This window comes from Macaca fascicularis, chromosome 11, assembly GCF_037993035.2.
Source record: "Macaca fascicularis isolate 582-1 chromosome 11, T2T-MFA8v1.1".
In the NCBI taxonomy this organism is placed as follows: domain Eukaryota; kingdom Metazoa; phylum Chordata; class Mammalia; order Primates; family Cercopithecidae; genus Macaca; species Macaca fascicularis.
In genome coordinates, this window is record NC_088385.1 from 93,673,642 (window position 1) to 93,700,465 (window position 26,824).

At 34.2% G+C, this 26,824-nt stretch overlaps 1 protein-coding gene across 5 annotated transcripts in view; it reads right to left on the reverse strand.

The window, feature by feature from the left end:
• Positions 1–26,824, reverse strand: part of MGAT4C (MGAT4 family member C) — a 914,262-nt gene that overhangs the window by 800,666 nt on the left and 86,772 nt on the right. For 3 of the 5 annotated variants that reach the window (XM_065524639.2, XM_045365671.3, XM_045365672.3), the window contains exon 2: positions 5,405–5,437. The exons of the other annotated variants lie outside the window; for them this stretch is intronic. The gene's annotated coding sequence lies outside the window, so the exon portion shown is untranslated. The remainder of the gene's footprint in view (positions 1–5,404; positions 5,438–26,824) is intronic. 5 annotated transcript variants of the gene reach the window in all.

The window sequence follows — 26,824 nt, forward strand, 5'->3', positions numbered from 1 at the left end:
TATCACCCCATATGTCAAACTCTTACATCTTACTTAGATTAAGCAAATATCAACATAAATAACAAGGACAGTAAATAGAAGAATGCTATGGCTGGGTGAGCACTTTAGCACTTTCCAGTCATCTTTTAGTAATGGTTCTGTTCTCCCACTAGTGAGCTCAAGAACTAGAGAAATGAGGATGACAGCAGGAGGGAAGGCATTGTTAACTGTCCATGACAGGAAGAAAGCAGGAAGCAAACTGAAAGAGGGAACTGTAGCATTGCTACAGGCCGGAGAAGACTCTGAGCATGCATCTTTTTCCAAAAATCCTAAAGGACAGAGTAAAACAGAGCCAGTGTCCTTACAGCAGTTAAGCATCCAAAGTTGAGGTCCATCCCATAGACGCCAACAAAAGACTGAAAATTTATAATTCTGTTGTGGGACCTTTTCTTGATAATGAACCAACGTGCTGAAAAAGTAAACATGCAAACATTGTAAAATACACACACACACACACACACACACACACACACACACACACACACACACACGTATATATAAATGCTTTATTTTCCCCTAGCTCAATACATTTTGTGAACACATAGCACACTATGAAAACCACCTCAAAGAATGACCTGGAGATCCCAAAGTAACACATCCTGCCAAGTCAATAGTTTTTAAGAGATTTATCAAGTGTCAATCATAAAATAATAACAGAGCTTTTGTTAAAGCAGAATATATTGGCGTTATTACTAAAAGACTCTACATCTCTATTCATATCTCAGCATTGCTTTACTCTGCTCCCTCGGAGTAGCAAATAAAAACAAAAGACCTAATTTGGTTTATTCACACACTTCAAAAATTAACTATAGGTCAAATGTCCATTCCTCATTCTGGTTTTGGAGGTTATAAAGGGATGGAAACTGGGTCCTTACTAACTGGTATATATAAAATTATCTGAGATATTTTAGTAGGGAGCATATGGTATTCATATGGAAAATATAGATCCATCACATTCTAATGCTAAACCCAGGTGTTGTCCTGCTAATTATTTGTGTTTCTTGAGAAGAATATAGAGACATATGTGCAATACTGGGGTTGAATTCATGTTCAAATCTGTACAACTATTTTATACTCTGATAGCCATATCACGCAACATTAATTCAGTAATTTTATATCAATTGACTACCAACGTTGTCTCTTACTACTCTGGATTTTAAGAATATCAAACAACTAGGAAACCAAACACAGCATGTTCTCACTCATAGGTGGGAATCGAACAATGAGAACACTTGGACACAGGGTGGGGAATATCACACACCGGGACCTGTCGTGGGGTGGGGGGAGGGGGGAGGGATAGCATTAGGAGATATACCTAATGTAAATGACGAGTTAACAGGTGCAGCACACCAACATGGCACATTGTATACATATGTAACAAACCTGCATGTTGTGCACATGTACCCTAGAACTTAAAGTATAATAATAATAATAAAAAAGAATATCAAACAACTAATGTTGCTAGTTTCATCACTGTTCCTCAGAAATCTATAAGTAGATAATTACAGTGTATGACTTCCTACATAAATTCCCTAAGCCACTGTGGATGTTATGGAAATGAAATGTCTATCTTAGACAATAAACATTTGTTAAGATAATGCATTCGTTTTCTAGGGCTGCCAAAACATAGTGCCACAAACGGATTGGCTAAAAACATCCGAAATTTATTGTCTCACAATTCTGGAGGACAGAAGTTTGAAATCAAGATGTCCCTTTGAAGGCTGCAGGAAAGGATCAGTTTCAGGCCTGTCTTCTGGTTTTGGTAGACTCAGGGGCTCTTTGGCTATAGTTGGCCATCTTCTTGCTGTGTTTCTTTACATTGTCTTCCCTCTGTGTGAGTCTGTATCTCCGAATTTCCCCTTTTAATAAGTACCTATTATATTGAACAAGGGCTCATTCTTATGACCTCATTTTAACTCAAATACCTCTGTAAAGACACTATTTCCCAATAAGGTTACATTCTACGGCATTGGGGAACTAAATACATGAGTTTGGGGTGACACGAGTCAACCCCTGAAAGAGAGTCTCCTTTTCTTTATCATTTTTTCTAAAAGTTTAATTTTTAAAATATTTCAATTAAAATGTTAAAGTGCTATTGTAACATTTTTCAGTTATCTGGAGGTTGTAATACAAATAAAATGTAACGACTGCCTTAAGTTTCATTGGTAAATATGCAAAAAGCATGTAATTAAATTGTTCCTCTCTGAAAAGTTTTCCGAAATTGTGTGTTTGCAAATTGTGCATGTGTAAGTCTTTTCTTGTTTAGCTAGCAATTAAAATAGGAAAGCAAAGTTTTTCCTTAATTTGAACATGTATTTGTTCGATACGAGGTTCAAAATAGTTTATGGCAAATGAGCACTCCAGCACTCAATCATTCTTTTAAATTCTTGACTTCAGGATGCATACACCTATTTAGTGACCTCCTCAGCACTGTTGTTTCTCCCCAAATTGTAATGCTTTAATGATGCCATTGGTCTTTGATAAAATTATAGGCATCTCTAATAATTTTCTGAAACTGATTTTTGCTCAATAACAAGTGCTTCAAAAACCGGGTCATCCAATGCTTTAAATTTGTTGTTATTACTTGCAGAGCCACCTTTTGGGACCCCCACCTCCTCTGGCCTACCATAATATATGGGGGATTTAAACAGCAGCATTATGTATAGCTTGATTATTATATTTTTTCCACTAAAAATAACTATTAATAACTACCTGAGCTTCTACATAATACATGCAGTAGCTGGAGTGACATATTAGTTTATTCATGTGATGTTCAAAAGGAAAATAAGATGTGCTACGTATGAAAGATAGTCTTTGATATTGGTGAAATGTCATGTTATAATGTCAACATAAATAATTTGTTAATTTACTGAAAGCTTAAAAATCAACATTATCTCTTGAACTTATTCTTCCTATCTAACTTTAACTTTTCATCCTTTGACCAACATTTTCCCAACATCACTGCACCCCAACCAGGCCAGCCTTTAGTAACCACCATGCTACTCTGTACTTCTGCGCTGAAAGCAGATGTTAAGTGTTCTTACGACAAAAATGATAACTATATGAGGTAATGCTTTTTTTAACTAGCTAGATTCAACCATTTCACAATGTATAAGTACTTTGAAACATCATGTTTTACACAATACATAAAACTTTATCTGTCTGTTTAAAATAAATAATCAACATCACCCGAATTTAATAAGATCTTTCACAGTGATTAATAGCTTAACAAATAGTGTTTTAAAAGTCGAAATATCTGAATGTCATGGAATTGCCTTGCACTTTATTTGATTTATTATATGCTGTAAAAGAAAAGACTTAAACTGAGGAATTGACTTCCTTAGAAGCTAGAGTACACCAGATTTTCCTCCTTTTCCCCAATTTTTAATGACCAAGGAGCCGTGTGACAATTGTTACTTAATTGGTTATCTGTTAGTTACGTGCCAGTTCTCTGAATCTCAGTGAAGAATATCACATCCTTATCCTTAAACAACTTGGGTGTAAGTGACAATGATTTTGAGTCAGATCAGACAAGATTAAAGACACAAAAACTGGATAAATACGGAGGCTAAAATCATCAGCGCACCCTGCCATATTTTTTTCTTTTTTCTTTCTTTTCTTTTTTTTCCCCCTTTGTAGAAACAGAGTCCTCTTCTGTCACCCAGGCGGGAGTATAGTGGATGATCTCGGCTCACTGAAACCTCCGCCTCCCGGGTTCAAGCAATTCCCCGCCTCACCCTCCTGAGTATCTGGGATTTCAGGCGCACGCTGCCTCACCTGGCTAATTTCTTTTGTGTTTCAGTAGAGACAGGGTTTCACCGTGTTGTCTAGGCTGGTCTTGAACTCCTGAGCTCAGGCAATCTGCCCGCCTTGGCCTCTCAAAGTGCTAGGATTACAGGCGTGAGACAACACGCCTAGCCCAGCGCCCCCTTTTTATTCTGTATACAACCTTGCTGTTGTCACATTTGTGGTTGAAATATGGCAGACGCAAATTACGACTTTATAGTAAGATGCTGAAGAATTCTGGCTTTTCAAACAACCTTTCCAAATGTGGAAAAGATTCTAAGTTGCATTACGGTTGCATTTTTCCTAGACTTTTAGGAATTAACTGCTTTATCTCTAAAATAAATATAATATGAATATTAGAGAAAATACACAACCACACTTCAAATTCTTCACAGAAGAATGTTCAGTGTCTACAGATTATGGATCATTTCCAATTGCAACCGGAGCTCTTTCAAATGCTCATCTCAAAAATTCAGATAATTACAACAGAAACATCCTCTATCATTTGACAAAAGACAGTTTAAAACATTGGAAATTTGAGCAAGATAATGTCCAAAATATAGCTATATCTTCCCCTTAACATTTAAGAAAAAAAAATTTAAACTAGGTCATAAAGAAGTCACGTGAATCCACATTATCTTTATTTCCTACAACAAACGTTTCTCTAACTTAAGGCATAAATTTATAGAGTTGGAAAGTCAATATGCAGGTAACAGATCCAAGAGAGATCCAAAAATGTAAATTGCCCATTTGAAAAACATTGCTGTGTAAATCTGTGGTTGACAATACAATATTACTTAATATATTTTATATGCCTAAACTCCTTCTTATTCACTGGCATGAAGAAATATGTCTATTCACATTAAGCAAAAATGGTTGATTTGTTTTACTGGACACAGGGAACCGTACAATCTAAATGTTTCTCCTTTCTTTGTCATACATTCTAGCAACACAACATTGTTTAGAGTACAACTGTAGTGAATTATTAATTGGGTGTTTGTTAATATGTGCATACTCCTTTCTAATAGTTTTTGCCCTGTTCTTATTGTTTGTGTTTAATATGCATGCAACATCAAATCAAATTTTACTGTAATTAAATAAAATGTAGCTGTTACATATAAAGATAAATAAACATCACCTGTATTGGTGATTATAGCTAATTATTGACAATTTAAAATTAATTTGAAAACGTAGAGGTGTTATTCACAAAGGTGTAAATTTTTAGATATTATAGCAAAAATATTTCTTCTGTACAGAAGTATTTGAATACACCTAAGAGTCTGCAGAGGACTTAAAAGTGTATTTTCCATTTTAAGTAAAATCTTATGGCCTTTAAAAACTAAGATGTGAGTTATATTTTAACCCACCCTAAGTTAAACATATTGAAAGGCTCTATTGTAATCACATCTTCAAATGTATGTTATCTTCATTCTCATCTATGTTGAGCCCTTGACAACAATTTTTATCTTTTATATTGTTAAATCCAAATTATTCCACCTTAGTTGACACTGTTTAAAGCAAATACAGTCTCGACATATAAAACTTGATGTGCAGTTTAAAAATTGTATATAGTACTTACCCATCCAAGTAGAATGTAACAGCAGCTGAGAAGCTGTCAAGGAGAAAAATGCCAGAAGGATTAATAAATCATATTGCTATAATATGATGATGAGAATTATAAACAGCCATGTAAAAATTAGGTCACTAGCAGTCAGCTGACTTGGCTTCTTTTAGTGGTGGTAGTAGAGGAGTGTATATTTATCTTTTGTTATGCCCTGGTAAGTAGCTGGCAAGCTTGCAATATATAAATATTATTTAAAGATGTTATGATTGGCTTGAATCCAGGAAATGTTCTCAGATTTACCATTAGCTATCAGAGATCTTAAATATTGCTAGAGAGGATTGAAGAGGGAAAGAAAAGCCACAAGTTAAAAAAAAGATATTAATAGTAAAACACTTGAGAGGATTATTAGGAAATAAAGTATGCATACTTAATGATACAAAAATTTAAAAACAATAAAATCTACATGTTCACATAGTTCATAAGAAAGAGTGATTATTAAAGCATGTTATTGAAACAAAGGAAGAAGTAATCTAAAACAAGGGCTTACAGAATATTTTTTAAAACTTTTTAATATTTTCATTATTTCATATATATGGAAATGATTGTTTATAATGTACTTCTATAATATTATATATGAAAAGATCTATGTTGTTATTCACTGCCATTACTTACAACTTTACACAAAAGTAGTGATATGACCACCAGAACAAAAAAAAGAAACAAACAAAAACTCACTTAATTTTCAATCCTCATGCAATTTAACTGAAGAAGCTTTTGAGAAGGCCAAGTAATAACTTAGTTGTGATGTACCAGATTTACTTTGGTGATTTAACAATGCTCATGCAATTAAGATTGTTTATTGATAAATAAATTTTATTCAGATAAAAGTTAACTATATTTATAATATCATATTTCCACAGAAAAAGTCTATGAGGAGATGTGTTTATGCAATAAATGAGAAAAGTTTTTAAATATCAATCCACTAAAATGATTCTACCTTGTATCACATAAATTAATAACCCTTGTTATGAACATAGATTTTAAAATATAGTCAAGAAGTAAGAAAGTCAAGGTCATTTATAATTCTACGTTGTGGAGTTATTCATTATTAATATTTGAGTCTACATGCCTGTCTTCTTCCCATGTCTTATTGTAGAAATGTTGGCTATTAAAGAAAAACACAAAGATGTGTAAGATACAAAGATGTAAAAAATGAATATTTGGCTGGTCGCGGTGGCACACGCCTGTAATCCCAGCACTTTGGGAGTCCGAGGCTGGTGAATTACCTGAGGTCAGGGGTTTGAGACCAGCCTGGCCAAGATGGCAAAACCTCATCTCTAATGAAAATACAAAAATTAGCCTGGAATGGTGGTGAGCACCTGTAGTCCCAACTGCTTGGGAAGCTGAGGCAGGAGAATCGCTTGAACCCAGGAGGCGGAGGTTGCAGTGAGCCAAGATCTCGTCACTGCCCTCCAGCCTGGGTGACAGAGTGAAACTCTGTCTCAAAAGAAATGAATATTTATTATACTCCCACTCACTACTATTGAGTTTGCTGCATATTATGCCACACTTTTTTCTTTTTACATACCAATGTGTTTTAACATTATCGTCTAGCATACAAATCTATGTATAGATACCACTACATAATTATGAAAATACAGTGTTTTCTAACTTATTTTTTGTCTTAGCATTATATCCTAGATGCCTTTCAATATCAATTCAAATGCATCTACTTATTTAATGATTATATGCTTATAATAAAAGACTAAGAATAAATTAATTCACATGTAGCTTTCTAGTAATAGAATAATTCTGTACTTAACTATAACTCTTGATAAATAAGGTTTTATAGTTAAAACATAACAAAGCTAAAGTGATTTTGGATGAGTTTGTGTCCTTTGTAGGGACATGGATGCAGCTGGAAACCATTATTCTTAGCAAACTATCACAAGAACAGAAAACCAAACACCGCATGTTCTCACTCATAGGTGGGAACTGAACAATGAGATCATTTGGACTCGGGAAGGGGAACATCACACACCGGGGCCTATCATGGGGAGGGGGGAGGGGGGAGGGATTGCATTGGGAGTTATACCTGATGTAAATGATGAGTTGATGGGTGCTGACGAGTTGATGGGTGCAGCACAGCAACATGGCACAAGTATACATATGTAACAAACCTGCACGTTATGCACATGTACCCTAGAACTTAAAGTATAATAATAAAAATTAATTTAAAAAAAAATACTAAAAACTAGCCGGGCGAGGTGGCGGGCGCCTGTAGTCCCAGCTACTCAGGAGGCTGAGGCAGGAGAATGGCGTAAACCCGGGAGGGGGAGCTTGCAGCGAGCTGAGATCTGGCCACTGCACTCCAGCCTGGGCGACAGAGCGAGACTCCATCTCAAAAAATAAAATAAAATAAAATAAAATAAAATAAAATAAAATAAAATAAAATAAAATAAAATAAAATACAAAAAATAAAAAAAGAAAACACATAAAAGATTGTAAGGAGAATTGATGTTCCATGAGAATTTCAATGATAGATGCTATTACATTTGCTAGCAAAACAGGGTAAGTATAGACAAAAATCATTTAATTGTACATTTAAAATAAGTAGAAGAGTATCATTTAATTGTTTGTAACACAAAGGATAAATGCTTGAGGTGATGGATACCCCAGGTACCCTGGTGTGATTATTACGCATTGCCTGCCTGTATCAAAATATCTCATGTAACCCACAAAGATATACACCTCCTATGTATCCACAAAAAATTTTAAAAAATAAAAATTAAAAAAAAGGAAATAAACTTTTATAACTAATAAAGCCAAGCACTTCCTTCACTGAAGGCAGGTGTAAAAGATTTGATTCTGAATAGAATAATGAATAATAATGAATAATGAATGAATTACTGGGAGATTAATTCTGAAGATTTTCCTAGGTTGATGCTAAGAACTGCTATAAGTTATTTACCAAAATTGAGAGGGCATTTGAAATTTATGAGCTATTTAAATGTTATTTAATTTTTATTTTAACTAAGTTATTTTTGTCAAATTTATATGCATATATATTAAATATAAAAACAAAAAATAACTGTGGAAACAATCAGTGTTAAAAGGATGATATGCATTTGAAGAATGCACACATTCTCATAACAAAAGTCCTGAAAAAATGTTGTACAACAGTTCAGCTAATATCTATGAAATCATTCCCCAAGATGGGAGTAGAGTATCTGTTCCAGTTTTTTCTAAGGTGTTGACTTTTTAATGGGAGATTTAAAATGTTTATACAAACTTCGATTGCTTTTGTTCCTAATAGGCACCATCAGAAATAACATGCTTTATACTGTTCAAGACAAAGTTGTAAAAATAAATCACTTCTCATTTTTTTGATATTAATCATGGTATAGTTTCTTTTTAAAATCTTAGGTGATGGAAGAATAAATCATGTGCTGTAAATACCCTTTGAACCACAAGCATCGCAAATTGACATTACAGCAGGGATTTTTCTTCTTGACAGCTTATCGTAGGAGCCAAATAGCCCTAGATTTTCATTAAAGAAGAACCGAATAAATCTGGTCAAACATAAATAAAACAAAGTATTTGTTTATCACTGTAAAGAAATCAGCTTGTAGATCGGATTCCATATAATGTTTATGCCAACTGCTACTTGATAGATTAAAGTTAGCAGTAATTTTACTGTTTTCAAAGGGCCAGAGAAAAGGGAATTTATCAAATTAAGAAACTGCACCTCGATTTGTTCTAAGGGTAGGAAATAAAAAGGAAAAACAGGGATAAAGTCATATCATCTTTTTCAAGGCACAGATGAAAAAACATGTACAAATATGCTACAGAGTTATTTGATTAACAGCAAATGCTTCTGCCAATACAAATCTCAACGCTATAAGCTGTTGTTTTGTCAGTGTATTTGTAGGATAAAAGGAATCAGCTTGAACGTATTCTAAAATACCCCAGAAATAGTGTCTCTGTCTAAACATGCGATATATTGACATAAAAAGATCAGATGAGCAATTTTGAATACCATAAATTCATACAAAGAGCCAGAAAAAGAGCCAAGGATCTCCTGCTATTGCATAATTCATAGATATCATTAAACGTAAATTTCCAGTAAAATACTGTTGTGTTTTTGGAGTAGGAATTAAGTTCTGCACATGACTGTGGGTTAAAGAGGATATCAAAGTAAATATAAGACAATTTAAGGCAGAATCTAAATTAAGGATTATGATCTTCCTCTCCCATTTAAAAAATATTTTTATTATAACAGCTATTAACAAACTATTGTTATATAATAGATGTTGTGCTTACTCTTCAGATGTGTTCACTTTATTTAATCCTCCACAGTACTTCTATGAAGCAGCTATCATTAATGCCACTCTAGACATGAAAAAACTGGTCACAGAGAGACAGTAATTTGCTTTTGGTCAACTAGCTAGTGAGTGTCAAAGGCAGCAGTGAAGTAAGATTATCTGATTCCAGTGGCTGTTCTTTTGATTCCTGTGTAGATGTCAAAATAACCCATTTGTATAGAACTTTTAGAATTCTTAAAGAAATTTTAAGCCTGTTATCTCATGTTTCCCTTGTAATTATTGTATTCAGTCTGTGGGGTGGTAGCTGTTCTGTATAATAGAGACACTAAAAATATGTCTGGTTTTTAGTAGTAGTTTTAGGAGTGATTAACTTCAGAGCTTATGATATTATCAACTGAAGATTCTATTGCAATTGCATCTCCCTTGCCTTCTGCCCAATCCAGCTTTTCTTACTCCCTTCATGGTGGTTTTCTCTGATAATATACCCAAATAAATTTCTTGCATGTTAATCCATATTTAAGAGTCTATTTCCAGGGACACTGACCTAAAATAGTAATTTTCAATATCAAGCCATTCTCTTGAGTCTTTTGTTGAATCATCTTAGTCTCTTTAAAATTCTTTTGCTCTTTTCTTATATTTTTCCAGTACCTTTGTTTATTGTTGTAACCTGTGAAGTATATTTGCTTTTTAGTTATGTTATTCTGTTCCCATATTTGGAGGCTCCAGCTTGTGGCACTTTATTTCCTTAGGTATTTTGTGATTTTTTGTTAGTACAAATTTATATTTCTAAATTTTTGCTTGTGATAATTGCTTGTGGTGACTGAAGACAAGTTCTTTTGGGAAAAATAATTGCAATTGTTTCTGCTAGGTGCCTGGGGGCTATACCAACCCAGATGCACTTTAAACTGTAGTATTGCATTAAAGTTTTCACATCACACAATTTGAGGAAATTCAGGCTGCCATCCAACATAAAGGCTGTTTTTTTTAGCTAGAAGCATTATTTTTTCCCCTTCATTTAGGACTAGAAGTCAAGATAGGTATAGCTCCTTATAAAACCCTGAATGAGTGGACATTTATTCCTGTTTTACACTTACACGGAGGGTCTAGGCCATTTAGAGAGCCCAGGTTTATGCTGGGATTATGTTTTTGATTTTCTGTTTTCAATCACCACTGGACACTTTCTCCCTTTACCCTCTGCTTTGAAAATCTATGAAAACAAAAACTCAAGTTTACTAGAATGTGCTATGGCTTTCAAGGTGGAAACCAGTATCAGCAATCTGCTTGTCACTTTCATTTTATCCTTTAATTTAATTATGTCTTGTAATACTTTTTATTTTCTATTTAGTTCATCAATGCATTTGAATATTTTACTACGACAGTACCCAACCTTTTTGGCAGCAGGGACTGGTTTCGTGGAAAACAATTTTTTCACAGACCAGGGGTGGAGGCATATGGTTTCAGGATGTTTCAAGTGAGTTACATTTGCTGCACACTTTCTTTCTATTATTATTACATTGTAATACATAATGAAATAATTATGTAACTCACCATAATGTAGAATCACTGGGAGCCCTGAGCTTCTTTTCCTGCCACTAGATAGTCCCATCTGGGGGTGATGGGAGACAGTGACAGATCATCAGGCATTAGATTCTCATAAGGCGTTTGCAACCTATATCGCTTGCATGTGCAGTTCACAAGAGTTCGGACTCCTAAGAGAATCTAATGCCAAGGCTGATCTCACAGGAGGCGGGGCTCAGGTGGTAATGCACTGATGGGGAGCAGCTGTAAATACAGATAAAGTTTATCTTGCTCTCTGGCCACTCAGGTCCTGTTGAGTGGCCTGGTTCCTAACAGGCCATGGACTGGTATTGATCTGTGGCCCAGGGTTTGGAGACCCCTGTTTTAACATATTCAGCATTTATGTTTTGTTTATTTTCTCCAGGGGGGAAAAAAAAAAGATGAGGAGATTAACCATTCTGCCGTACTGCAGAAAGGTAAGTTTCTCCCACTAATTGTCATCAAATAGTTTAATTTTTAATATGTGATCCTTTTCCCCCAGCGCAGCCAGCTGTAATTAAGTGAAAGTACAGAGCAGAGATGTGAACACTCTTGTTTGTTTGTTTTTTTTTTTCATTTTAGTAAAAGCTCTGTTACTGACATAATAGACAAAAATTTGGAAGAATGAAAAATTAAATCACTCTTTCCGTCTCATTATCACTAAAGGATAATTACTCTATCCAGTATAGAGAAAGGTTGAAAAATGCATTAGAGAGCAATATTTAAAAGCTGATGGGATCTAAGAAGAGGGCCTTTTCATCGTATTTTCTGCTATCATTGAGAAGTACATGAGATTTTGACAGAACCCACAGAATAGTTTGGAAATCTAAAAATAACGCATTTGCCCTTAATTATTTTTGGAACAGTGTAAAGAATTATGCTTTTAGAATTCCCCTATAACCCAATGAAAAGGGTTAAGATGTATTTTTGTTGCTAAAGAAGGGGAAGGCACAAGGCAGCCATACCAAGTATCCTATGATCCCGGAGTAACAAGAGAGAGAGGAAAAAAATGTGGCTGAGAGAAAGCAAGCAGATGTTGAAATGGTCTGTGGTTGTGATAAGAAGACATTATAACAAAGAGTAGTATAAAACGTATGTCAAGAAACCAGGTGGAAATACAGAAACCTCAAGAGATGCCAATGTAGTGGGTATGTGAGACATGATTGTACATCGCAATAGATGTCAGTATAGGACAATAGAAGGCTGATTCCCAGATGCCACACCATCTAATATAATTGTACCGTATGAACTTTCCAGAAGTTAAACCAATCCAAAAAGCAAGGAAGAAAGGGGGGAGACAATTTTGATTTTACTGAATTAAAACCCGAAATACCTGAGAAATCTTTAAAGCCTTTGAATTTACTTGGAATTGATTCAGTTAATTTTTTCTGCCTCCAAGCAAAATGGGAATGCAGTTAGAAGACAATTCTGGTTATGAAAAATCTAATGAAATTAAAATAAAGAGAATTACATATTGTGTTCACTTGAATTTTACGAAATATGTATCCACTACACGTGGAGATCAAGAGGCTAGTCTCTCAAGAAAAATGTTGTGGTCAATTCTGTAAAATACTGCTGACAGCTAAGGTAGGATGGGAATATGTAGGATCTGGCAACAAATTAATAATTGGTGACATAGAATCAGAACTCTAGTGTGGCAAAATTAAATGAAAGTTGAGAAAGTTTAAGTTGCATTTATAAAAAAGAAAATAAAACCTATTATTAAAAGCTAGTTATGAAGGGAGATTGAAATAAAAAGACAAAAATAATAGCTAACAAGAGATATGAGGTCAAGACAAAGCATGCTACGTTTTATTTAAGATTAGGGATACGAGATCATATTTGATCAGAAGGAGACAGTGACAGAAATTAAGATGTTGAAGACTCAGGAACAAAAACAGCTAAAAACAATGGGAGTAGAGGGGAATGTATGTGCAGGGGCTGAACTTGAATTGGAGCAGTGTGTCCTTCATTGTAATGGAAAGGGGCATAGTATGAGCTAAATATTTGTGCCTCCTCTCAAAATTCATGTAGAGAAATCCTAAGCCCTAGAGCCTTTGATAAGTAATTATGTCATCAGGTGGTGCCCACTAGAGTAAGATTAATAACCCCCATACAAAGAGACCCAAGAGAGTTTGCTTCCCCTCTCTCTGCCCTGTACCACATGAGGATACAAAAGAAGACCGTCATCTGCAAATCAGGAAGAGTGCCCTCACCACAAACCAGATCTGTCAGAGCCTTGATCTTGGACTTTCCAGTCCTGGAATTGTGAGAAATAAATGATTGTTGTTGAAGTCACTAAATATGTAGTATTTTATTATACAGTAGCCTGACCTGATGAGACAGAGAGGCAGCAGGTCAGTTCTTACATATGGTAGCAAAAAGAGTATGTGGTTACCATCTGCTGTATTTGTTCTGGTTAAGAAGTGAAATAATCTACTGAGATTAATAGAGGGAGGAAAGGAGTAGGAAAACATTTAAATAGTGTGTATAAGATGTTATTTAATTGTGGATCTTGGTCGAATAAACTTGCTGAAGAAACATGATTTTTTCGTGTGTATTTTGGAAAGACCGATTGAGATTGAGATTGCTGAACATGAACTATAGAGAATCCAATCTACTGGAGGATGCTTTGCTATTCAGGGATTTTATCCAGGGTTTCCATCTTGCCTGATGAATGTGAGATTAGAACAAGGAAGTCAAGAATATTTTAAACACAGTAATAGTAAATATTATGCAAAAATGAAGAGAAGCTGTGTGTGAAGAAAGAGTGTGAAAGTGTTAGGGAGATGACTAATCCTGAGAGAGGTTCAGTGAGTTGGGCCTCTCCTTGTAGAAATTGTTTGTGATGATGGTAGCTGTTAAGGTGATGATTTCAGTTGATGAAACCATCAATGAATTAAAAGAAGTAACTGGAAAATTTGTAAACACTACACATCAGAAAGGAAAGGGGGAGGTAGGCACGGAAGCCAGACAGTTCAAATCTGATGGTTAAAGCTGAGCAGAAATAATTGCCTGGGAGGAGTGCAAGGAAGCAAGGGAGAATCATAATCATGAAGAATCTGTGATAGATAGATTTCTGTTTCATTTTGGGGTCAATGGAAGTATTTGTAAACATGGAAAAATGTGTCATTTCTTTGAATGGGCTGCCTTGTAAGAAGGCAGTCACAGGAAATATATTCAAATAAAGACAAAATATTAGTTATATCGCAAAGAAGTTATTTTGTATCTTGAGATACAAAAGATTAGATCATATAATCTTTGAAATCTCATCCTACTCCAAGATCTCTTCTGAAACTGACTGTTCATCCTCCCACCACCTACATGTTTTTCTCTTAAGTTCAGTTATTAGCAAAATCAACTACATCCTTAATCTCTTCCTTGAATGTCTGTCACACTGACTTGCTCTAACTTAAACCTGGTTGTTTTCCAATGATAACCTTTCTTCTGCATACTTTATATGTTTCTACCCAAAGTGGAGTAAGTGTCTTTTTGTATTCATCACCCTGAAGAGATATTCATACAATTATCTTTACCTTTTCTATAAAAAAGCCTCTCTCTGTTGCTGTCATCAAAAGTCTCCTTGCTTTGTTCTTTGATAATCTTAGCCCTTGACTTATTGTAACTCTCTCCAAAACTACTTCTATGGTAATGAATTCAAAGTTCAAGATCTAACTTCTCCATTTTTCTTCTCAATCATCTTGGTCCCCATTTTAACTCCAAACCTAACTTCTGTCATCATACCCATGACTTTACAGTAAGCCACACCGTTGGCTTACTAACAATTACTATTATCCTAACACCCAATTTCAAACATGTCTTATCATTTTCTATTTTTTCAGCTCAGTCCCTCTTAGAACCAAACTCCAAGAATCTTTTGAAGCCACTGAACCCGTACCACTTTTCTTTATGTCTCCTTCCTCATCTAACATTCATACTTCCCTTATTATCCGGCTTAAATTTTATTGCTAATCACTATAAAATCACTTCCTTAATGCAACATTGTTTCCTATCATGTTTGTATAGTATATTAACTAAATCACCCCAACCATGATTGAAAACTGTTCTCCACATACTATTCATCCGCACCTCCACCAGTGAACAAGCCTGCAGGGAAAACCAAACAACCGGGACTGACTCTACTATAAGATCACGGGCACTAACTCACATTGTATTATTCTAGTTCATTCACTTTTTTACTGTACCTATAAGAACTCTTTTGTACTATGGCCTCTTGCCTCAAAATTATCCACTCTCTGCTGTGACCACTCTACTTCACAGAAGAGAGAAAATCATTTAAAAGACAAATTCTACAAACTGTCCCTTCACATCCACTTTCCCACATTTATACTTGAATATTCTAATTTATTTTATTAGCATGGACTAGACCCTAAGTAAATACAGTCCTTCTATTGTGTACATAACTTTATCCCTTTCCTTCTCATGGGCATTGCTCTAGTAATTTTCCCATCTCTCTCTTGAACCATGAAATATTGCCCATCAACTGGATCATGCCCATCAACATCAGGTTAGCTTGCAATTTTATTAAAAAAAAAAAACTTCAAATTTTATAAAGACAAATTATCTTGTCCACTTTCTCTTCCAGCTATTATCTCATTTCTCTTCTATTTACAAAGTAAAACTCATTGAAATGGCTGCTAAGCTTGATTCCTTAAATATTTTTCTTCCTATTTTCTTTTGGGCCAACTATCATCAAATTTTTATCCCCACAGCTCCAGCATAACTGCTCATTTTGTTGTTAAGATTAGTTTCTACAGTATTAAGTCCGATGGTCAATTTTCAGTGATCACCTTTTTTGGCCTATCGAAAGCAATTGGCACCATTGATGAGTCTAGCAAACTAAAATATCTTTTTTTTTTCTTTTTTTTTCTTTTTTTTTTTTTTTAACTTGGCCTCTTTCCTAATAACACATAGGCCTGGTTTTCCTTCTATTTTGCTGACTGCTTTTCCTCAATCTACTTTTTTCTTAAATCATCTAGAAAACCCCTAAATTGTAAGCTACCTCAAGATTTAATCTTTGGGCCCTATCTCTATATTGATTCTGCTAAGTGATTTCATCCAGTTTCGAAGACAAATTCCTTGCCAGTCCTGTTGCCTTTCAAATTTATGTCTCCAGCTCCTAATCCTTTTTGAGCTCCAAACTTACTTGCACAAGTACATGAGCTAGTTATGTAAAATTTAATAAGTCAAAAACAGAGAACTTCACATCCACCCCTAAAATTTCCTATTTTGTCTTCACCAACACAGTCAATAACAATTATTTCCTTCCAGTTGCCCAGTTTAAAAAAAAATGTGCCTTCCATTAGTCTTTTATTTTTCTCTCACATACACAACTTCAGTAAAAACTACTAACACTTCTTTCAAAATATATCTCACCTATTCTTGCTTGTACACTAGTCCAAGTCATTACTGACTCTTATCTAATTTTTAAAATAAACTTCTACCTATTTCTCTGTTTTTTCCTTGCTTTTTCTTTTGCTTTTTAGTCTATTTTATAAAGAAGTCACAGTGACCCTGATTAAACTTAGGACAGATCACAATACCACTCTACTGAAAAGGCTTTACTTGATCACCATTTTCCTTTTCAAAGTAAATGCTAGAGTATTCTATTTGTTCTGTAAATTTACTTATAATCTGACTTTCTGCTCCTCATGGACCTCATCTACCACAACATTTGTCCTCAGTCATTGCCTACTCTGCCTTTATAATTTCAAAACTGCATTAAGGTCACACACCACCTGAAGGTCTTTGCTCTGGTTGTTCCCTTTTTCTGAATTCTCTTCTCACACATATTTGTATTTCCTTCATATCTTAATTTTTTTAACTTTAAGTTCCAGGGTACATGTGCACAACGTGCAGGTTTGTTACATATGTATACATGTGCCATGTTGGTGTGCTGCACCCGTTAACTCGTCATTTAAATTAGGTATTTCTCCTAGTGCTATCCCTCCCCATTCCCCCTGCCCCAAAACAGGCCCCGGTGTGTGATGTTCCCCATCCTGTGTCCAAGCGTTCTCATTGTTCAATTCCCACCTATGAGTGAGAACATGCGGTGTTTGGTTTTCTGTCCTTGCGATAATTTGCTCAGAATGATGGTTTCCAGCTTCGTGAGTTCATATCCATTATAGGGACATACTATGGCTGCATAGTATTCCATGGTGTATATGTGCCACATTTTCCTAATTCAGTCTATCATTGATGGACATTTGGGTTGGTTCCAAGTGTTTGCTATTGTGAATAGTGCCACAATAAACATATGTGTGTGTGTCTTCATAGCAGCATGATTTATAATCCTTTGAGTATATACCCAGTAATGGGATTGCTAGGTCAAATGGTATTTCTAGTTCTAGATCCTTGAGGAATCAAGACACTGTCTTCCACAGAGGTTGAACTAGTTTACAGTCCCACCAACAGTGTAAAAGTGTTCCTATTTTTCCACATCCTCTCCAGCACCTGTTGTTTTCTGACTTTTTAATGATCGCCATTCTAACTGGTGTGAGATGATATCTCATTGTGGTTTTGATTTGCATTTCTTTGATGGCCAGTGATGATGAGCATTTTTTCATGTGTCTGTTGGCTGCATGAATGTCTTCTTTTGAGAAGTGTTTGTTCATGTCCTTTTCCCACTTTTTCATGGGATTGTTTGATTTTTTTCTTGAAAATTTGTTTAAGTTCTTTGTAGAATCTGGCTATTAGCCCTTTGTCAGATGGGTAGATTGTAAAAATTTTCTCCCATTCCATAGGTTGCCTGTTCACTCCGATGGTAGTTTCTTTTGCTGTTCAGAAGCTCTTTAGTTTAATTAGATACCATTTGTCAATTTTGCCCAAAATCTCCTTCAGCTGATAAGCAACTTCAGCAAAGTCTCAGGATACAAAATCAATGTGCAAAAATCGCAAGCATTCCTATACACCAATAACAGACAAACAGAGAACCAAATCATGGGTGAACTCCCATTCACAATTGCTTCAAAGAGAATAAAATACCTAGGAATCCAACTTATAAGGGATGTGAAAGACTTCTTCAAGGAGAGCTACAAAATAGTGCTCAACAAAATAAAAGAGGACACAAATAAATGGAAGAATATTCCATGCTAATGGATAGGAAGAATCAGTATCATGAAAATAGCCATACTGCCCAAGGTAATTTATAGATCCAATGCCATTCCCATCAAGCTATCAATGACTTTCTTCACAGAATTGGAAAAAACTACTTTAAAGTTCATATGGAACCAAAAAAAAGAGCTCGCAATGCCAAGACAATCCTAAGCAAAAAGAACAAAGCTGGAAGCATCACACTACCTGACTTCAAACTGTATTATAAGGCTACAGTAACCAAAACTGCATGGTACTGGTACAAAAACAGAGATATAGACCAATGGAACAGAACAGAACCCTCAAAAATAATACCACACATCTACAACTATCTGATCTTTGACAAACCTGACAGAGACAAGAAATGGGGAAAGGATTCCCTATTTAATACTTGCTGCTGGCAAGACTGGCTAGCCATATGTAGAAAGCCAAAACTGGATCCCTTCCTTACACCTTACACAAAAATTAATTCAAGATAGATTAAAGACTTAAATGTTAGACCTAAAACCATAAAAACCCTAGAAGAAAACATAGACAATACCATTCAGGACATAGGCACAGGCAAGGACTTCATGACTCAAATAGCAAAAGCAATGGCAACAAAAGCCATATCTTAATGTTTTAAATAATATTTTTAGGGAGGTATTCCAGCCTAACTATCCCAATTAAAAATTTTATTTTAATTCTTAGACTTAACATTTCCTTAACTTTTTAAAAAATGTTATCACTTGCTGCTATTCAATATATTGCATATTTTATATAGTTCCTTGGTTAATTTGTTTTCCTTCTAGAATAAATATCTTCAAAAAGGTGAGGATTTTTGCCTGCTTTGTTCAATAATGGATCCACAAAGCCAATACACAGAGCAGGTACTCAATTAATATTTGTTAAATGAATCATGCCATTCATTCCATTTTATAGTCAGTTTCAAGTATGAAATTCAATTTACATTCATCCAACTCTTATGAGGAGTATTTTACATATTGTTCAATTTTATTACTGCTTTTAGAAGTTGGCCTCTGTATCAATACAATTTCAGGACTGATTATTAATAGAAAATGTTAAGAATATGACACATATGTCTATGCATTTCAATTGTAAAAATAAAGTCCAAGACTGGGCTTATTAATTAGGACTTTGGAGTTGAATTTCCAAACTTGCCACAAAATTAGCTGGTCCTATGAATCTCTAAAACTGAAGAGGTTGACATAAAGTCCCTTTTATCTTTTTTTATGGTGTCCATGCTATTACTGGGAAAAAGCTCTTTTATCTTAAAATTTTATGAAATACCTATTTATAGCTATAGCAGAAAGAGACAAAAGGAAGATTTTTAGTGTAGTAGGCATTGAATAAATGCCATCAAATCATTGTCGTTAGAGTGTCCACTTTTATTTATTGTTGTCATTCTAATTTTTGTCTTATTACTCTCCTTAAGATGTGTAAAGCAGATTTTTAATTCAGCTATGCTGCCCTGTGCAAAAAAATAATAAATAAAATCTATGTTGTGATTGAGACAAAAGCCTTTTGGAAAGCAAACAAATAAGCTACAAATGATATAAAGTTAACTGTAAACCAAACATTTTTCAATGTTTGTAGTACCTGCCCTAAGGATATGCTGTTATAATTACAAGTCTGTATTTTATTCCCAGTTAAAGAGTAAACTTCCAAATTCGAATACATTTTTATCCAATTTTAAATTAAAATTTATATATTAAGATATCAATTAATTTTATTCATTTACTCTTTTAATAACATTCAAATTAAATAAGGCATGTATTTTCACTTAGGAAGAATATGTATATACAGCTAGCCCTCCATATGCATGGGTTCTACAATCGTGGGTTCAACCAACTGCTGATGTAACATATTTGGGGGAAAAAAAGGATGGTTGCATTTGTACCGAACATGCACAGGCTTTTCTTATCATTATTCTTCAAACAATACAGAATAATAACAATTTACATAGTATTTACATTGGATTAGATATTGTAAGTAATCTAGAGATTATTTAAACTATTAATGAGGATATGTACAGGTTATATACAAATACTACAATATTTTATATAAGGAACTTGAGCATCTATGGATTTTGGTATCTGCCTGGTTGTCCTAGAACAAATCCCCCTTGGACACTGAGGAACAACTATTTGTGTGTGTGTACATGTGTATGTATATATATTTATTTATGTATGTACACACACACATACACACACACACATTCAAGTCCTAAGGCATATATATATACAGAATATATATATACACATATATATATGTTTCTTTAAATTGAGAGAGTCTATTTATAATATAATATTCCTTATGAGCTATTCATAGCTAAAAAGCTTCTCTAAGGATGCTGAGTACTCCATTTTTAACCCCAAGTCCGTAGCTGTTGCTGATTCACAATCATTATTTTTGAAATTACAAAGATACTTGAAACAAAATGTTCATTTTCATTTTAGCAAGAACACTTCATTATTTCAATCCTTTTCCAAATTCCTTGCAGACAATGTTGAAAGCTATGTTCTCTTTTTATGAAGACAATAGAATTAATTTTATTTCAGATTATTATGAGAAAGTGTGGAGTTTTAGAATCTTTTTTCTTTGAAAAAATACTACTTTTGTGATACTTCAAAAGCTGTAAAAATAATCATGGTCATAAAGATAGGATTCATTATATTTTTATAATGCTTTTGCTTTCTTTTGCAGATTTTGCTCAGTAGAAAATTTTAAAGCCAAATTGAAGAAAAGAATTTTGTAGAAGTGTGTTTATAACACTGAAAAAAAAATTGAAAGACGAAATGTAAGCTTTTATTAACCAAGAAGATAATTGATGATGCATTTAATTAGAATATTAAATTAGAACAAATAAAAATAAGTATTTTTGAAATTTAATGCCACTTCTGATTTTGTTGTTTTTATGCATAAAACCATTTCTGCACAGTGCATCTTTTAGAGTTGTTTGTACAGTAGAATGTCAATGTATGTTTTAATAAGACTTCTATATTAAGTTTCTCAGAGTTCACAGGATTTCAGAAAAGCCTCAAAGTCTCCATGGCCTTCAAAAGAGCAATTCTCCTTGTAAAAGAAATATCAATCTAGTCTTATTCTTAATGACATTAAGTCTAAACAAGTAATTTAGGCATAAATGCTAGGGATTTGTGATTTGAATGCACACAGTTTTTAGTAAAAATTATTATATCCAATTTTTAAAAAGTAATTTTAACTTTTATATACAGAGAGTACATTTGCAGGTTTGTTACATGGGTATATGGTGTGATGTTGAGGTTTGGAATACAAATCCCGTCACTCAGGTAGTGAACATAGTATCTCATAGGTAGTTTTTGAACACACAGCCACCTCTCTTCCTCCCCTATCTAGTAGTCTGCACTATCTATTGCTCTCATCGTTATGTTCACGTGTACTCAATGTTTAGCTCCCGCTTATAAGTGAGAACATGCAGTACTTGGTTTTCTCTTCCTGGTTTATTCGCTTAGGATTATGTTCTCCATACCCAAAAGAAAATAAATTGTTTTACCAAAAAGACACATACACTCCTATGTTCATCACAGTACTATTCACAATAGCAAAGACCTAAGTGCCCATCATTGGTGGATGGGATAAAAACAATTTAAAATAAAAGACATTTAAAATGGTTTTAGATTATGTTTTAAATTATTTGATTTTATTTTAGGTTGTTCCAAGTTATCAAACATAGAAATTGTTGTATAATTTTTTTATATGATCCTCTTTTGTCTTTTGAAGCTATAATGCATAATATTATGTTAAAATAACACACTGAATGTAGTAATTTGTCGCTTTTTGCATAACAGTAACTAAACAAAAAAGTGGCTTAGAAATATTAATTTAAAAATTGGAAAACCAACATGTTTTGTTTGGTGGCATTTTATTTATCTGAAATGTAAGTAATGCTTGAAAATTGTTTTGTATAATTGGCAAGAGGCAAAATAAAATTTACTTTTAACTCAGAATACAAAATGACTACCCAGAATTAGTCTCTGACACTACACGTAGAAAGCACCCCCAAAGATTTCAGAAATGTAATGCAAGAATAGTTTTGATTGTGCACAATGATTCATCTTCCTCTTATTCCTTCCCAACTGCCTGAGATTTTCATGTCATCCAAGGACTCTTCCAATCCTGAGATGCTACTTTTGAATAGGACTCCCTTTAGAATACTAAATATAATAAAGAAGTATCATGAACAGTGGAGTTTAATTCTTCCATAGTTTTAGACTATATATTTAAAAGTAAACAAGTAAAACAGCTTACAAAATTGTTTTCTGTATTGTATTTAAACAACATTATTTTCACATATTTGATTATTTACCTTTAATTTGTAAGGTTTATTTATTTAGACATTGAAAATTAATAAGGTAGAGTTAATCTATGGTTCTTTGTAGTCAATTTATATATTTATTCTTATTTCTGTGGTTTCTTGGGTCACCTTCTGGGCTTAGGGTTATCAAGGATTCCTGTTTCATATATTTTTTACCTCACACTGTACACTCCCTGATATAAGTTTCTGAAGACTACAAAAGCATAGTGAATATTTGCTGATGAACTAAAACTAACTGAGAATACGTGTCTCTTTGCACTCCCTATTTGGTATATTGCATTGTTTGTAAAAATTCTTCCTTTTTCTCCAGTGCATGCTGCATGTTTGGTATTTGTAGCGTATACTTCCTTAATTGATTAATATTAAGCATGGCTCTTTGACTTGCTTTAACCATTAAAGAAAGGGCAGATGAAACTTCAGAGTTAACAAAAAGTTGCATTTATGTGTTTCTGCTTAATAGTGCCTTAAGAAATGTTGCACTTATGTGTTTCTGCTTCCACCTTGCTCCATGAGTATGACATGACTCAGTTAGCCATTTTTGCTGTAGTCAGATTACCAGAATGAATACATATGAACCAAACCCTGTGATCCAGTTTAGTCTGTTTAGCCTAAATGAGATTAGTGGACCTGAAGACTACTGAGATTAAATGAATAATTATTGAGCCATTGAGTTTCTAGAGGTTTGTTATGCAGCATTATCCTGGTAGAAAAATGGCAAACACTCCTTAGCATAGTAAATTAGTATATATTCAGAGTATTTTAATAGAATTGTAAATAAATATGAAAAGATAGAAACAACTTTAACATGTTATCAATAATAACAAAAGAATACTAATATATCTTAAATCTTCCATCTTGATTAGTGTTCACAGGTGATTTGTTATTCCCAAACTAAACCTATTACACAGTATGGACATTTGCATAATATTTCAAAGAGCGAAATATGTAACACTTTCATTATTCCAAGAAAAATGTGTGTATGTATATATGTGTGTGTGTATGTGTGTATGTGTGTGTTTACGTGTATGTGTGTGTATGCGTGTGTGTATGTATGTATATGTGTATATGCATGTGTGTATGTGTATGTCTGTATGTATGTGTATGTGTGTATGCGTGTATGTGTGTATGTTTGTATGCCTGTGTATATGTGTATGTGTGTGTCTGTGTGTGTGTGTGTGTATAGAAGTGTCATTTCGGAGTCAGTCTCAGGTCACTCTTTGGCTTCCATTCAAACACAATAAGTACTGCAGAGTTAATATAAGCATTTCTTCACAAAGAACTAGGGAAATAGCCATACTGTGTAACTTAAAAATTTTTTTAACATTAGAGATAGGTTACATACAAAGAAAATATATTCTCAATTATATATTGTTGAAAATAGCAATGCATATTTCAGTGATTTAATAACTTATGGTACATATACATTTTATATTTTAAAAGATGATGTATCCCAGGGGAAAATCAACTTTCTCTTGAAGAGATTATTTTACACTTGATGTAAACATTTAGAAAGTATTGGCACAAAATAAGACATTTCAGCTTTCACATACGTTTTCTGGCTATGATAGATTTCTGGGTCCCTTAAGTTCCTGCTTTGCTAATTAGCCGGATAGTATGAAATAAAGACTCACAGGGATGAAAGCACAGAGAAAATAATGAATACATTTCCTTAATTTTACAGATTGTTAAATGAAGCCCAGATTTTTCCAGGTTCATGAATTTTATTAAACTGCAAATCAATATCCATCCCAGATACCTCACTAGTCTTCCATCTCTATAGGATTACTGCTCAGACAGCTGACTCCTGAAATACTAGTCAGGCATTTGGAATTTGACAGGTGTAAAATTAAATTTACTTTTATTTTTCACAGTTAAATGTGGCTATCTTTTGTTCTTACTCAATTAAATTATTATTAAGTATTAAGTAGTATGAATGTTGGTATTAGCAAGAAAAAGTGGCACACTCAAAATGTAGTGATTTAGGGGACTTTAATGCAAGGGCAGTTTCAAAGTATGAGGGCAAGTTCAAAGAAACCAGCAAGGCGTATGGAAGCACCCTGAGCTGAGCAACCGCAGGAGATAGGAATATTACTTGGCTTGAGGCAGTGGGAAGGAACACGTACTGAAATTTACAGCGGGCTGAAGCTGGTACTGTAGCTACAATTACAGTGGAGTACTGCTCCACAAGGGCTTTAAAATTTGGTAGAGAAACTCAGCAAGGGCTAATTTATGGCCAGTCAGGGAGACAACCACGGAACTAAATAACTCAACTACTTTCTACTCTACCGTATTGTCTCCTGAGGATAGCTTCCATTACCCAGACTCAATAGGATGCTAAGGAAAAAAAAAAAAAAAAGATTGATAAAGGCAGTAAAGGTTGGTCTTCTGGTGCCAAAGCAGGGTGGGGAAGAATAAACGGGGAACCTGGAAAGGTAAACAGAGTATATGTAGCACACTTGTACAGTGTTTCAAGAAAGAAACCGAAGAATCTTTCAAAATCTCTCCTCTTTCACTCCATCCAAGTTCATGGTACATTTTGGTTCATCTAAAACTCCAGTGGAACTCTGCCTCTCCGTGGATTAGTTTAATGGATTGAAGCAACCACTGGTGATAAATGCCAGCTCTCAGTACTTCTCATAATGAGGTAAAAAAAAAAATTACAAGTGATTTAGATTCTCCATTATTCATTATTCACTATTTCACGGTGCTTTATTATGAAACCCAGGACATTCTTAGCATAACAAATCCAGAGTTAGGAGTCTGTGAGTATGGATGTGGGTGTGTCTTTGTGGAACACACTCTGAGATTCTGTGTGGTAAAACTCTCCTTCATGTGTGTCACTTTAAAAATAGCTATACCACATCTGAGGCCCCTCCACCACAGTATAAACAATTTTATGACAATGATCCAAACCCAACAATTAAAAAAACTGAAACGTAATAAGCTTAAAATGTGTGTTGGTTCTGGGGAAGAAGCTGAAGTGGCTTGTGGAAGAAGAACCATGATACAAATCCATTCTGCATGCATCAGCCTGAAATTTCCTTAAGTACTCCTGGACAGTGAAGAGAATGTGCCTGAAGATAATTACTGAGCTGGAGAAATAGTAAGGCTGTTCACCCAACCTTCTCTTCCCTAGAGGGTAGTTAGAGCTACACCCTATGGGGCAGAGAGGAAAGGGTGTACCACCTGTGTTACACCTGTGTAAAATAAAGTTTTTTTTTTTTTTTTTTAAATTAGACTCTTCACCATCTATTGAAAGACGTTTCATCTTTTAAAATTACATGGAAGGTCTGGAATAACTAAATGATACCAAGAAAGGAATATATATTTAGATTCAAAATGGTCATGTAAATGAAGGAGTTTGCATCTGGAGAATGAACACATTTCTGTGTAATCAAAGTATTTTTTACTTTGAAGAACTAAAGACACATTTGGTATAAATGAAGTACCAATTTCAGAAGATATTCACATACTTCTATGAATATAATTTTGACTTTGCATTTCTACTTCTTATTTTGGAGTTCAAACTTTACAATATAGTAGGCATGGGTTTTTACAGTGTGGTTAAGTTTCGAAGGAAGTTAAACAACAAGATAATAGTAACCCTTGGCAATAGAGGCAAAAATACATGAATGCTAGAAACATTGGCCTAGAAAACCAAACTTTTAGCATGATTTGCAACTGTTGAACGCTTAACTCAATGCCTATAAAAATTATGTTTAGATTAATGGTGCATGAATGAATGAATGAGTAAATCTGACTCCGTTTAAAAAAACTGAAACGTAATAAGTGAGAAGATACGTAATAAAAAGAAGAAAAGTATCTTCTTTTTCATAAAACTACAAAAACCAGAGTCCCTGTCTCTGGTAAGAATTTGTGTCAGAATCAAGATATGGAATGACTAAATACCCCCATATGAATCAATAAAGATTTCTTTCAGTTGTAGAAATAGAAATTCAGCTTCAGGAACTTAAACCAAACAAAGATTTGAGGCGTTTGTTTTAATAAGGCAGAATTATGGAGCTGTCTATTTCTAAAAAAGGGAGCATCACCATTCTCTGAAGTGGTTTTTGCTCCAGCCTC